Source organism: Panthera leo, chromosome D1, assembly GCF_018350215.1.
Source record: "Panthera leo isolate Ple1 chromosome D1, P.leo_Ple1_pat1.1, whole genome shotgun sequence".
Classification (NCBI taxonomy): domain Eukaryota; kingdom Metazoa; phylum Chordata; class Mammalia; order Carnivora; family Felidae; genus Panthera; species Panthera leo.
Genome location: NC_056688.1, coordinates 38,260,068 through 38,273,414, shown reverse-complemented (window position 1 = coordinate 38,273,414; position 13,347 = coordinate 38,260,068).

Below are 13,347 nucleotides of genomic sequence, written 5' to 3'. Positions count from 1 at the left end.
TTGCACACCTCCTCTTTTCTGCCTTTCAGTTGATACTATAATCACAGAACTGCCCTTGATTTCCACTCCCCCCCCCAGGCCCCGTATTCCAGTCTCTGTCCTCTATACCTTTTGACCCTCTTCCCTTCTCTTCTTCACCCTGGCCTTTTGGGGTCAGTTCTCACCTGGAACACTTAGCTGGCTTGTCTCCAGTTCTACATTCCTCTCTCACTTGTGACACAAAAGCCTCCAGAATGCAAATTGGATTGCACGTCTTCGCTCCTTACATCCTCTGGAGGGCCATCTATCGACCTATCTTTCATAGTGATCGATCTTCTTTTCGTGGGAATCCATTGCTTGTGGCTGGCCCTGCCACACCCTCTCCTTGCATACTCCATGCTCCTGGTCACGGTGATTAGTTCCAGAATGGGCAAGCCATCACCAGGTTGTATGTGGCTGTTGGGAGGGCAACGGATTCACTCTTGTTCTGGGACCTGAACTGTCTCTTTCAGTCCTCATGAAGAGAGAGTCTCTCCAAGTAGGCAGGCAACGCATGGAAGGAAGCAGAGCTGAGTAGGAAGCCAAGACAGACCCAAGACGTTGAGTTTCTGAATTTAGTAACACAGGCAACCAGCTTTACCCATACAATTTAGCAATCATGGGACTCAATGTATTTCCTATGTTAGAATCCCAATGTTGCCACTTGCTGGCCGTGTGACTTTGGGCAAATTATTTAACCTTTCTGCATTTCAATTTCCTCACCTCTAAAATGGACAAAAAAATAACACCTATCTCATAGTGTTATAATGATGTTTGAGTTAATGTACAGAGAGAATGTAGAATGTTGCCTAGGACACAGTGAAGTGCTCAGTATGTGTAACTATCAGTGTTGTTGTTGTTTTTATCACTTGACTTAATTTTTCTTGGGTTTCTGTAACTTGTCACTGGAAGAGTCCCGAGGAATACCAAGTCCAAATGCTGTAACCAGTTTATAAGGCTGATTTCCCGCCTCCTCCCCAATGCTCATGCCCTTTGTGCCCTTGGCATGCTTGTATTAGACTTTCAAAGCTCCCCAAACATTTATGCTGCTTCAGGCCTCATTTGTGTGTACAATGTTTCTCTCTGCCCAGAGTGCTCTCCCCTTGGCAAAGGCAGATAAGAGGATTCTAAGCAGCCAGAAGCAGCTAATTCAGGACACAGATTCTGGGTCTCATTATACCACTGATGATTGGTGATCTCTAGCTAAGTCTCAACAATTTGGTCCCTGAATTTTAAAAACAATTCCCTCTTCCTTGATTCTCAAATGTACTTTTCTATGGAAAGAGTTCTATAGATTCATTGACAATAAAGTATTCCTTAGTCAGCTCAAGTTTGACATGAGACAACAAGGTGGCCAGTTAATCCTCCCCTCCTTCCACCGTCAGAATGGAGAAGACATTTCAAAACTTTTTTTTAAATTTTTATTTATTTTTGAGAGGGAGAGAGAGCATGAGTGGGAGAGGGGCAGAGAGAGAGGGAGACATAGAATACAAAGCAGGCTCCAGGCTCTGAGCTGTCAGCACAGAGCCCGAAGCAGGGCTTAAACCCATGAACTGTGAGATCATGACCTGAGCTGAAGTCTGACACTTAACCAAGTGAGCCACCCAGGTGCCCCCTGGCCTTTTTTTTATTCTCAAGTTAGTTCACGTACAGTGTAGTTTTGGCTTCGGGAGTAGAATCCAGTGATTCATCCCCTACCTATAACACCCAGTGCTCATCCCAACAAGTGCCCTCCTTAATGCCCATGACCCATTTTCCCCACCCCCATCAACCCTCAGTTTGTTCTGTGTATTTAAGAGTCTCTTTGGTTTGCAGGAATGGAAAAGACTTTTAAATCACTGCAGGAACACTTGGAGACACATTCAGCCTTCTGAACAGATGAGTAGAAAGACTAAGAAATGGGATAGTTTGTGCTTCCTCTCTTAGATCTTAAGAGGGAACAAACAAGATGTCTTCCTTGTCAAGCTCCCTGACTCCCGTTACTACCTTTTTTAAAACTCAAGAGTTTAAACCCTGACAGCAGCCAAATTAACTTAACTACGTCTTTAAAAGTAAGACTATTTCTGCATTGTCTCTAATGGCCCAGCTAGGTTTCTAGAACATTTGGGAATAGTAATAAAATCAAGATGCTTCCTCTGTATTTCAATGGGAAGATGCCGTCCCTGGGTCTGTACCCCTAAGGCTTTGTTTTACTGTTGGAGACAAACAAAGTAAATAATTTAAAGCATCACCTAAAAAGCATTTTCCTCACTTGAACTTTACTCTATGTAAATTCACTTCAGGTCTGGAAAGGTTTGGCTGTGGCTGAGGAGAAATGGCCATGTTCTTGCCAGAGTCCTGCCTGGCCAGCTTCCCCAGATACTGGCTAGCTCCTGGGGCAGGAGAGTTTGGATAAAAGACATGGAGGCAAACACACTGACTTTTCCATTTGCCTGGGCTACTATTCAGATGAAAACCACGATGGGGTCTAAATGTGAAAATGTTATGTACTAGCAACAGACACATCCCCGAGTGTGGGCATATGGCCCAAATTAGACCACCTAGGGAGGTGGTGTGCAAAACCTAAAAATTACAAGAAAAGAGCTGGAGAATGAGAGGCAGCAGCTCATGAACCAGCCCACCGGCTGAGAGCACAGCATCCCCGGAAGAGCTTCCGAGAAGGAGAGGTGGAGAGAGAAATGCACCCTGATCCCTTGCCTTCCTCTCCCCTCCAGTCCATTTCCTCCCATCTGCTCTACAGGAAGAGTAGTAGTGCCTGACTCAGACCCCAGGCCCCATTAGCCTAAGGGGTCACCTTCTGTTTGAAAACACTGTCTTTTTTATTAGTATGTTTAAATGAGGAAGTACTGCACAAACCTTCCACCCAATAAAACAATATGAAAACACACAATGAAAGTTAACAGTTTATATCCCCGGGGTTTCCTTATTTACAACCCCCTAAGGTTATACCTTCTACATTTTTTTTTAAAGGATTTCTCTTTCTGTCTTTTATTTATTTATTTTTTAAAGTTTATTTTTGAGAGAGAGAGAGCACAAGCAGGTGAAGGGGAGACAGAGAGAGAGAGAGAGAGACACAGAATCCAAATCAGGCTCCAGGCTCTGAGCTGTCAGCACAGAGCCTGATGTGGGGTTCGAACCCACGAACCGTGGGATCATGACCTGAGCCAAACTCGGACGCTTAACTGACTGAGCCACCCAGGTGCTCCTCTCTCTCTTTTTAGAGCTGTCCTAGGTTCACAGCACAATTAAAAGGAAGGTACAGAGATGTCCCATACGCCCTTGCCCCCACACAGTCACAGCCTCGCCCACAACCAACATCTCCCATCAGAGCACTCGGTACATTTCTAACAACTGGTGAAAGTTCACTGACATATTACCACCCATATTACCATATTACATTAGCGTCCACTCTGGCTGTTGTACATTCTATGGGTTTGGACAAATGTGTAATGACATGTGTCCACCACTATCGTTTCATAGAATAGTTTTACTGCCCTAAAAATCCTCCCTGCTCCACCTATTCATTCCTCCCCATCCCAGCCTCACTTTTTTACTATCTTCACCTTCCACACCTTTTTGTTGATACAAACGTGCATGCACATAGGTGCCGAACGGGATGGTTGGTGTTGATTTTATAAAAGTGGAACTATACTGATGGGGTTCTTGAGCAAACGGCCAAAAGAATTCTTGAAACGTCTTTGGTGCAAAAAGGTGATTTTGTTAAAGCACAGGGACAGGACCCGTGGACAGAACGAGCTGCACTGGGGTTGTGAGGAGTGACTGATTATATACTTTGAAGTTAGTGGGGTTTAGGGATAGCATCAGTCTCTAAGGAATTTGAAAGCAAGGCTTTCAGGACCTTGAGGGGCTAGCTACTGTTAAGATAAGGTGACTTTTCCTCTTTAATGAAACAAAAACATTAAGGAAGTAAGGCAGCCATGAGTTCCTTGAGGAGGGTCACGCTCTGCCCACTTCAAGTGTCTATCAGGGGACTGCAAGCTGGAAGGAGATTTTTTTTTTTTTAATTTTTTTTTAACGTTTTATTTATTTTTGAGACAGAGAGAGACAGACCATGAACGGGGGAGGGGCAGAGAGAGAGGGAGACACAGAATCAGAAGCAGGCTCCAGGCTCTGAGCCATCAGCCCAGAGCCTGACGCGGGTCTCGAACTCACGGACCGCGAGATCGTGACCTGAGCCGAAGTCGGACGCTTAACCGACTGAGCCACCCAGGCGCCCCTGGAAGGAGATTTAATTTAAGCTACATTTCTCTTGCTTTTGTTCCTTCGTCAACACCGCACTTCTTACTTTTCTTACTTGATAATACATAATAGACGTCTCTTCGGGTTAACAGATATCAGACATTTCATTTCTTAATAGCTGCATGATATTCATATTAAGAACATTCCTAAATTTCATGAAATAATTAATGAACAGTTAACAATGAACAACACTGGCAATAAACATCGTCAATATAAATACTTAGGCGCTGGCAATTTTATTCTAATGGGATGGATTTCGGAGGTCAATTACTGGGTTTGTGTATTTTTTTTTTTTACTTTAATAGACATTTCTAATTTATTTTCCTAAAAGGTTGTAGCAATTCAAGTCTTCCCAGAATACATGGCAGTGAAAATTTCCTTCAATTTTTGCCAATACTGGATTTTCTCTTTTTTAATTTCTGCCAATTTGATAAGCAGAAATTATATCTCTTCTTTAAATTTATTTTATATTTTCTTGGTTACAGTGAGGTTGATCAGCTTTTCATGGACTTTTTGATTTCTTCTGGTATAAATCCCCTTATCTTTTGCCTATTTTTATGCTGTGTTGATTTTTCGTTTCTTACAAATTAAAAGAGCTCTTTGTACATTAGGGGGATTAACCCTTTGTCTACCACATGTATTGTGAAAACTTCTCCAGGTCATCATTGGTATTTTTACTTTATTTATTTAATCTTTTAATAATTAAAAAATGCAATCGAATATGTTGGTGTTTTCTTCTATGGCTTCTGGGTCTTCTACGTTACTTGGGAAAGTCTTTCTAGTTTCCACTTGAACATAGGAGTAAGTGTTCTCCTAACTTTCCTTCTAATACATGATTTTTCAAATAAATCTTAAATCCATTTGGAATATTTTGCGTTATGGGAAGAGCTAAGAACCTACCATTATTTTCTTCTACATAGAGAGCCAACTTGTGAGCAGCATTAGGTACATAAACACTCCTTTTCCCATTGAGTTAACTTGTTTCCCTTGTTGTATATTGTTCCATTTATACTGGCCTTATTTTCTGAACTCTTTATGCCATTTTACTAGTCTGAGCCAATACCATATTTTTAATATAACAACTTGATAAAATATCTGATATCTGGTAAGGTGAGTTTACTCTCATGATTTTTTTCCTATATACATATGGAACATATATATATTTCATAGATATATCTACCTGTAGATATTTATCTAGATATATAATAGATATATATAGATATATATAATAGATATATAGGTGTATCTATATATATAGATATATAATAGATATATATCTAGATATAGCTATCTCTTCTTTATATATCTATATATATCTAAATAAATTTAAAGAAGAGATATAATATAGATAGATCTAGATAGATCTAGATAGATAGATCTAGATAGATAGATTGATATGTAGATATATATATATATATTATATCTCAATATATCTAGATATATAGATATATCTATAGATATCTATAGATATAGATATCTATAGACATATAGATAGATCTAGATAGATCTAGATAGATAGATCTAGATAGATAGATCTAGATAGATAGATCTAGATAGACAGATCTAGATAGATAGATCTATCTAGATCTATCGATATGTCTATAGATATCTATAGACATATCGATAGATCTAGATATATTGAGATAGATATCTATAGATATCGATAGATATCTACATATCTATAGATAGATATATCTAGTTTGGCACCCCAAAGTAACACTATAATAAAAAACAGTTTGCATTCATATATCTATGAAATATATATGAAATGTATATATGCAACATATATATGAAATACATCTATGAAATATATATATATATTTGCTAGTCTATGACATTTATTCTCCTGTTAGGAATTTAAGTTTATGTTATGCAGCTGCCAAAAATTAGATTCTGATTGGATATGCATTGCTTTTGGAATGATTGATATGGTAAAGATGAATGTGTATTTGTATTGAGAACATGGTATATCTTTTATTTCTTTCACATACTTCAATAAGATTCCAGTGTTCTTTAATATTGGTCCTATATCTTTATGGGTCAGTTGATTTGCAGATTATTTTGTTTTTATTCATATTGTGAATGAGCTGGTTGTCAAGTTGACTGCAGATATCTAAACTGTCATGGCTGACAACTTACCCACACGACACCAGGACTCCAAACCTTCTCCAGGGGTTCCTGCGTTCCTCACAGATGCTTCTGTCAGCTCCCTGCCTGGTCTGTCCTTCCAGTTGCCAGAGGCATCTGCCTTTCTTCCTCAAAGCTCTTCTTCAAAGTCTCTCCTTTGCTCTTCTCTACAAGGCCGGAAGCGTGCCCGTTGTCGAAGCAAAGGTACCATCATAAGTACGATGCTGCCTTTATTGGATGAACCTCTCCAGGGGCCTCCAAAGCTGCTCATTTTCAGGGGACCCACATGGCACTGGATTCCATGAGAAGCAGGGCGAATGGCTCTTTTCCTAATTCCATGCCATGTCTCATCACCTGATCCCAGATGGCTCTGCTCAATCCCAAAGGCTCCTGGGGTCACACCTGACAGGTCCATCCGCTGATCTGCAGCCCTCCTCCCAGCCCCTCCAAGCCTCGCTGACTGGTTGGGACACAGTCAGCAGAGTTTCGTCTTCTCCTGTTGTCTAAAACCCCATGCTTCCTGAAATTCAAGTAGCAGAGTTTCTCCAAGCTGTGTCTTTTCCTGTCTCACATCTATGTAGTTAACTCTTGGGAGCCTCAGCATCTCTAAACAGCTCTATTTCAGCAGAAAGTCATTTTGCCTCTTCTTAAAAAACTAACAGACTCTCTGGCTCAGTTTTCCCAGATCAGAGGAAGAACTGTCCCCAGAGAGGTTTAATCTCCACGCATTACAACAGCGAAAACAGATAGAATATTTAAAAGTACAAGTTTTTTCCCCTACTTCTATCTTCCTCAGCAAGGTTTTGAAATTCCTGGAGCCACATTTCCCCCCAGAGCTCGCATGCATGGTGCTGTGTGCTTATTCTCCTCCAGCAGCCTCCGCCAAGAGGAAGTTTCTCCCAAGCATCTGCTCTATGGTGACAACTTGGTGGCCGAGGGTGGCCTACTTCCTTTCCATGTCTGTCCATGGAGATTTTCCCGTTTTCACATGATGATGACACAACTTACTGAGGATCTCACATACATTATCTGAGTTAATCCTCGAAGTAATCTTATAAAAAAGAATTTATTGTTCATTTTTCTTGATAAAGAAACTGAGGCTGAGAAGGGCTAAGTGGCTGCAGCAGCCAGGAGTGACAATGACAGAATTCAAAACCAGGTCTTACCCCATAACCTGAGCCTTAAATGTCACTATATATCTTCTAGGGGGAAAATCCTACCATCAACCTTAGAAAATCTGAGTGCCCAGTCTGTCTACTTCCCCTGGAGTCCTGACATGAGGCCTTGAACAATCCTTTGTGGGGAGGCGTGGTGTTTCATTTCCCCTTCTTATCAGACTTCTGACTCTTTGTTACCTGGTGTCATTCCCTGGCCCTTTCTTATGTGGTCTAATCGTCCCTGCTTGACAGTTGAAGAAATTCAAATGCAGTGAGTTTACCCAAGTACTGGAGCAGGCTTATATTCACATTAAGAACAATTGGTATGGAGCTTCAACAATCACATGAAATTATGTCCATTTTATTGGGTTCAGTTTGCAGTTTGACTCGTATTGAATTTGTAAATTTGTCTGTGTTTCATTTCTTTGGCTTGTATTTAACTCCTTAATTTATTTCGGTTTCTAGTTTTATGAGCTTCAGGAGTTTATACCCAGCATCATTTTTGTTTATATTTATTTATTTTTAGTTTGTAAGTTTATTTATTTATTTTGAGAGAGACAGAGATAGAGGGAGGCAGAGAATCCCAAGCAGGCTCTGAGCTGTCAGCACAGAGCTCGACGTGGGGCGCGATCCTACAAACCACGAGATCATGACATAAATCGAAATCAAGAGTTGGACGGACACTTAACCGACTGAATCCCAGGGGTGTCCCAACGTAACACTATAATATAAAAACAGTTTACATCAGTACTGCAGGCTCCATGAAGATACTCTGCTTCATAAGGCATTAGTTAGAGAAATACTGATACATAGCTTCCGACTGCATTCTTCCCACCACCTTGTGAGGCATGCATTCTCGCCTTAGCTCATAGAACAAGGAACAGGAGCTTGAACAGATACATATACAGCCCATATGAGCACATATAGGAACTGACAGGGACAGATGCAAACCAGGGTTTGAGTCAAAGTCTAGGGCTGTTTCCTAGAAACTCCTCCCTCTTAGCAACACAACTTTATTTCACACGTTCAGCAGAAGTGTTATTTGTTATATGTTATATGCCTCATCTTAGGACAATGATATTCAACCTTAAGAATTTAACAAATAATTCCTCTGAGAAACCTATTTCGGCAAGCCTGGCAAGGCAGTCAGCATCCAAATTAGGTTTACAATAAAGGTTTCAAACATTGGCCCATGTGTTTTCCGATGAAACACAGACCTGAGGGGTGGGGAGAAGGGGATGGGGAAGGGCAGGGTTGGAGCCCTGTACTCTCATCAGGGCAAAAACACAAATAGTTGGGCGAGAGATCAAGTTTACAATCCTGGAAGTATGAGAGCTACTTTCATTATTTAAAAAAGTCTAACAAAAGGAAAGAAATATGGGATAATTTAAACATCAGCCTTCTTTGTTTTGGCTATAATTATATTAACTCAGTGAGGGGATCACTGGCTCATGCTGAGTAGAGATTCAGATGAGAAATGCTAAATTATTTGGGTTAGTAAACTTAGGAAAATGAATAGGCTATTTACTAAATTTGATGTGTTAAATAAAGAAAATCTTCAAAAACATGTGTTTGTTCAACCAGTCATTGTGAGTTAACTATGTGGTTGTCAGTGGATACCCAAAGATGACTGATACTGTCCCTATTCTCAAGGGCATATGTATGGGGGTAGGGGTGGGGGTGAATGACACATGTGGCAGCATTTATAATTCCGTTGTGAAAACCCAACGCTGGAATAATACAGAGAGGATTAGAGGGCCAGGAGGGTCTAGAGAGAGAGAATCCTACCTTGGTCTTAGGGGTGAGATAAAGTCCTTGGGTCAGAAAAGGCTTTCTTTTTCTTTCTTTAAAAAAATTTTTTTTACATTTATTTATTTCTGAGAGACAGAGAGAGAGAGAGAGAGAGAGGGAGGGGTGGAGAGAGAGGGATACCCAGAATCCCAAGCAGGCTCCAGGCCTTGAGCTGTCAGCACAGAGCCCGACCCGGGGCTCGGACTCACAGACCACGAGATGGTGACCTGAGCCGAAGCGGGACTCCTGACCGACTGAGCCACCCAGGCGCCCCAAGAGAAGGCTTTCTGTAGCAGTTAGGACATGAGCTGAATCTTACAGGGTGAGTCAGAGAGGAAGGGGGTGAATTCTGGCCAGAGGGAAGGGTGCCGGCAAACACATGGAGGTGAGAAACCTTGTGGAGGTGTGACAGAGACTTATAAGCAGTTTGGTGTTGCTGCGACATCAATTGTGAAGGGCAGAGATTTGAGAAGTCGATAAGGGGGCCGATATTGTAAGTCACTTATGTGGGGTGACCATAAGCCTTATCATCCAAACTGGGACAATTTTGAGAATTCTAGAACAACAGACGCAAACAGGGAAACTTGGATATCCTATTTACAGGCCACATCTCACAGTTTAGATTTCCTCATTGAGTGATGGGGGATCATTGAGCGCTTTTTGACAATGAAGCGACACGATGAGATGTGACTTTTATTTTATTTTGATTTTTAATTTTTTAAATGTTTATTTATTTGTTTTGAGAAAGAGAGAGAGAGAGAGAGAACGCATGAGAAGGAGAGGAGCAGAGAGAAAGGAAGAGAGAGAAAGAATGCCAAGCAGGTTCCGAGCTGCCAGCGCAGAGCCCTACACGCGGCTTGAACTCACGAACCATGAGATCATGACCTGAGCCGAAATCAAGAGTAGGGCGCTTAACCAACTGAGCCACCCAAGTGCCCTGAGATTTGACTTTTAAATAGATGTTTATGTCTAATGAATTCACAGAAGGAGAAGATTCAGGGAAAACTTTATCTTCTGCATGTATTTATTCAAGAAATCTTACTTGAGATGTATTTATTCAAGAAATCTTACACTTGTTGGTGCCATACAGGGGCCAGGCATGTGATATGAACAAAAGGCATAATTCCGGCCTTTAAGAAGTTTGCAGTTGAGTGGGGAAGACTGCCGATAATCAAATACCACACAAGTAATTGTGAAATTACTAATGTGACAATGCTATGACAGAGAAGTGACTGTTGCTATGAGAACATTTCATAGGGAATGGAGAGGTCAGAAATGACTGAAGAGAAGTGGAAAGACTATTCTGGAAAGAAACAAGAGGTATACAAAGACCTTGTGGTGAAAGGTATGGAATGCCTGACTGCGTTGTCAGTTCTGGGTTCTGTGTTGAACAAAATAGAATAAGAATGCATGTAATTGATGTACAGCAAAAGAAATGCATTGTATGGTAACAGAACAGTATGTGCCAATGTGGTACTTCCCCAGCCACATGTTACATATAATATGCATGAGTCTCAACTCTGAGCTCCACTGACCCAGCACGTTCTTCACTGTGAGTGACTAAATTGACAAACCAACTGCGGTGCCTCCTATGAGGAATTAGAAGGCAATAGGTGGCAATGTGTGTTCTCCTCTACCTTTATTTATAGACATCTTTCACACTGCCATTTGTTCAACCAGTAGTAAACCGAGATTAAACCAACTAGAAAACCAAGACTGATGCATCATCTTTTTCTGTCTTTGGACCCTGATCTGCTTTTATTGACTGACCCGGCATAGGAGGTAACACTGCCATTTGTAAGGATTGGAAGGCCAGTGTGGCTAATGGGGAAAGCCAGAGGGTATGTGGGGAATGCTAATTAGCTATGATCTTACTTTATTTGGCTGGGTCTTAGTTACTTAAATAAATATAAAGGGATTGAAATATGTGCCTACTTTAGGGCTTATTATTAATTTGAAGATCAAATAAAGTAATATCTAGTCATAGGATTAAGAGTATTTGCTGGGGTGCGGGACACCTGGGTGGGTCAGTTGGTTAAGTGTCCGACTCTTGATTTTCAGCTTAGGTCATGATCTCACAGTTCGTGATTTCAAGCCCTGTGTTGGGCTCTGCGCTGACAGCTCAGAGCATGCTTGGGATTCTCTCTTTCCCTCTCTCTCCGCCCCTTCCCTGCTTGCATTCTCTCTCTCTCAAAATAAATAAATAAACTTTAAAAAAAAAAAAGAGTATTTGTTGGGACTAGACATCTTCTGGAATACACCTGACTTACAACCTATTATCAAGAATTCTTACAAATGGTCACCAAGGGGAGTTTTTAACAGTGGTTAATCTAATGTAATGATCAGTTTTTATTCGTAACCCAAATTTCTCCCAGTGTGAGTAATATGTTAGTTATCAATTGCTGCATAACAAATTAGCCTCCAAATTAGCAGCTTAAGACAACACACATAATGTCTAATGTTTCTGTGGGTCAGGAATCCATTTGTGGTTTAGCTGGGTACCTCTGGCTGAAGGTCTCTCAAGAGGGTGTAAACTGTCGTCTGAGACTATGAGCTCAACTGGGGAAGAATCTGCTTCTAAGCTTATTCATCTGGTTGTTGGAATGCCCCAGAAGGTCTACTTCCAAGTTCCCTCACATAGGCTTCTCCGAAAGGCTGTCTCACAATATGGCAGCTGACTACCCACGGAGTGAACAGTTGAAGGGGAAGTGAGAGGGAGAGTAGGAAGGACCTAAGACAGAAGCCACAGTATTTGTATAAACTAATCTTGGAAGTGACATCTCATTACTTCTGTCTTATTCTATTCACTAGACGCAAGTCAATAAGTCCAAGGGGAGGGGCTCATACCTGAATACCAGAAGGTATGGATCACGGGGGACTATCTTAGAAGCTGTCTACCACTCCAGTGACTTGATTTATATAAGGGAAACAATTTAGGGACAGATCTGGCTGCGAAGAGTCCTGTTGTTTTCCTTTCATCAAAGGAAACTCTTTAGGAGCCACCAAAATCATGGTGAATTATATAAATTTTGGAAATCTCAGGTGAGTTATGAAGATTTCTGGTTTATTGATATTTTGCCCAGTTTATCTTGGGCTAAGCTCTCCAGAGACTGCACAGCTTGAATTTCCCTAACAAAACCTAGGGGCCCAGAGGCCATGATTTGCCATGTTCCTAGAATTTTTTATTTCATGACATCAGATCTGTGGGTCAAAAGGCTTCCTTCCTAATTGGCGAATCCTGACAAGGGGTGCTGACAAGGGGCTGACGAGAGGCTGAGACAGGGACAAAAGAGTCTTTTTCTTTCTTCCTTTAAAAAAAAAGTTTGCTGCAACCCATCTTTGGCTCCTTTTTCTTTTTTTTTTTTTTTCCACTTTCTTTTCAATGCGGTATAACAAGTGGTCAGAAGTGTTTGGATTCTAGAGAGTAATAGCCCAGAGGAGAGCCCCAGTTCTGTCTCTTACTAGGTGGGTAATCATAGCTCAAGCTTTCTGTAGCAGTTTCCTTATTTATACAATGAGAAAACCACCAGTGTTTACCACACAGGGTGGTTATGAGGAGTAAGTCAATGCAGGAAAAGCCCTTGAAGTACCTTGCACACAAGAGGCACTCAAAAAATTTTCAGTATTATTTTGACTTTTGTCCCCAAAGCGCTTGCTCTGTCTGACATGCCATATGCACTGCCCGCAGGCTCTGAAAGGGCAGAAGAAAAACCTCCATTCTCCTTTCCTCCTTACATCTTGTTTGTCCCCATAACCCCCACACTTCCCCAATTTCTCCTCTGCCTCCTCCTTCCTTTTCTTCTTCCTCTTTTTCTTCTTTCCTTTTTAAAATATTTTTTAATGTTTATTTTTGAAAGAAAGAGAGAGTGAGAACACAAGTTGGGGAAGGGCACAAGGAGGAAGGGGGACAGGGGTTTGAAATGGGCTCTGTGCTGACAGCAGTGAGCCTTATGTGGGGCTTGAATTCATGAACCCGAGTTCATGACCTGAGTTG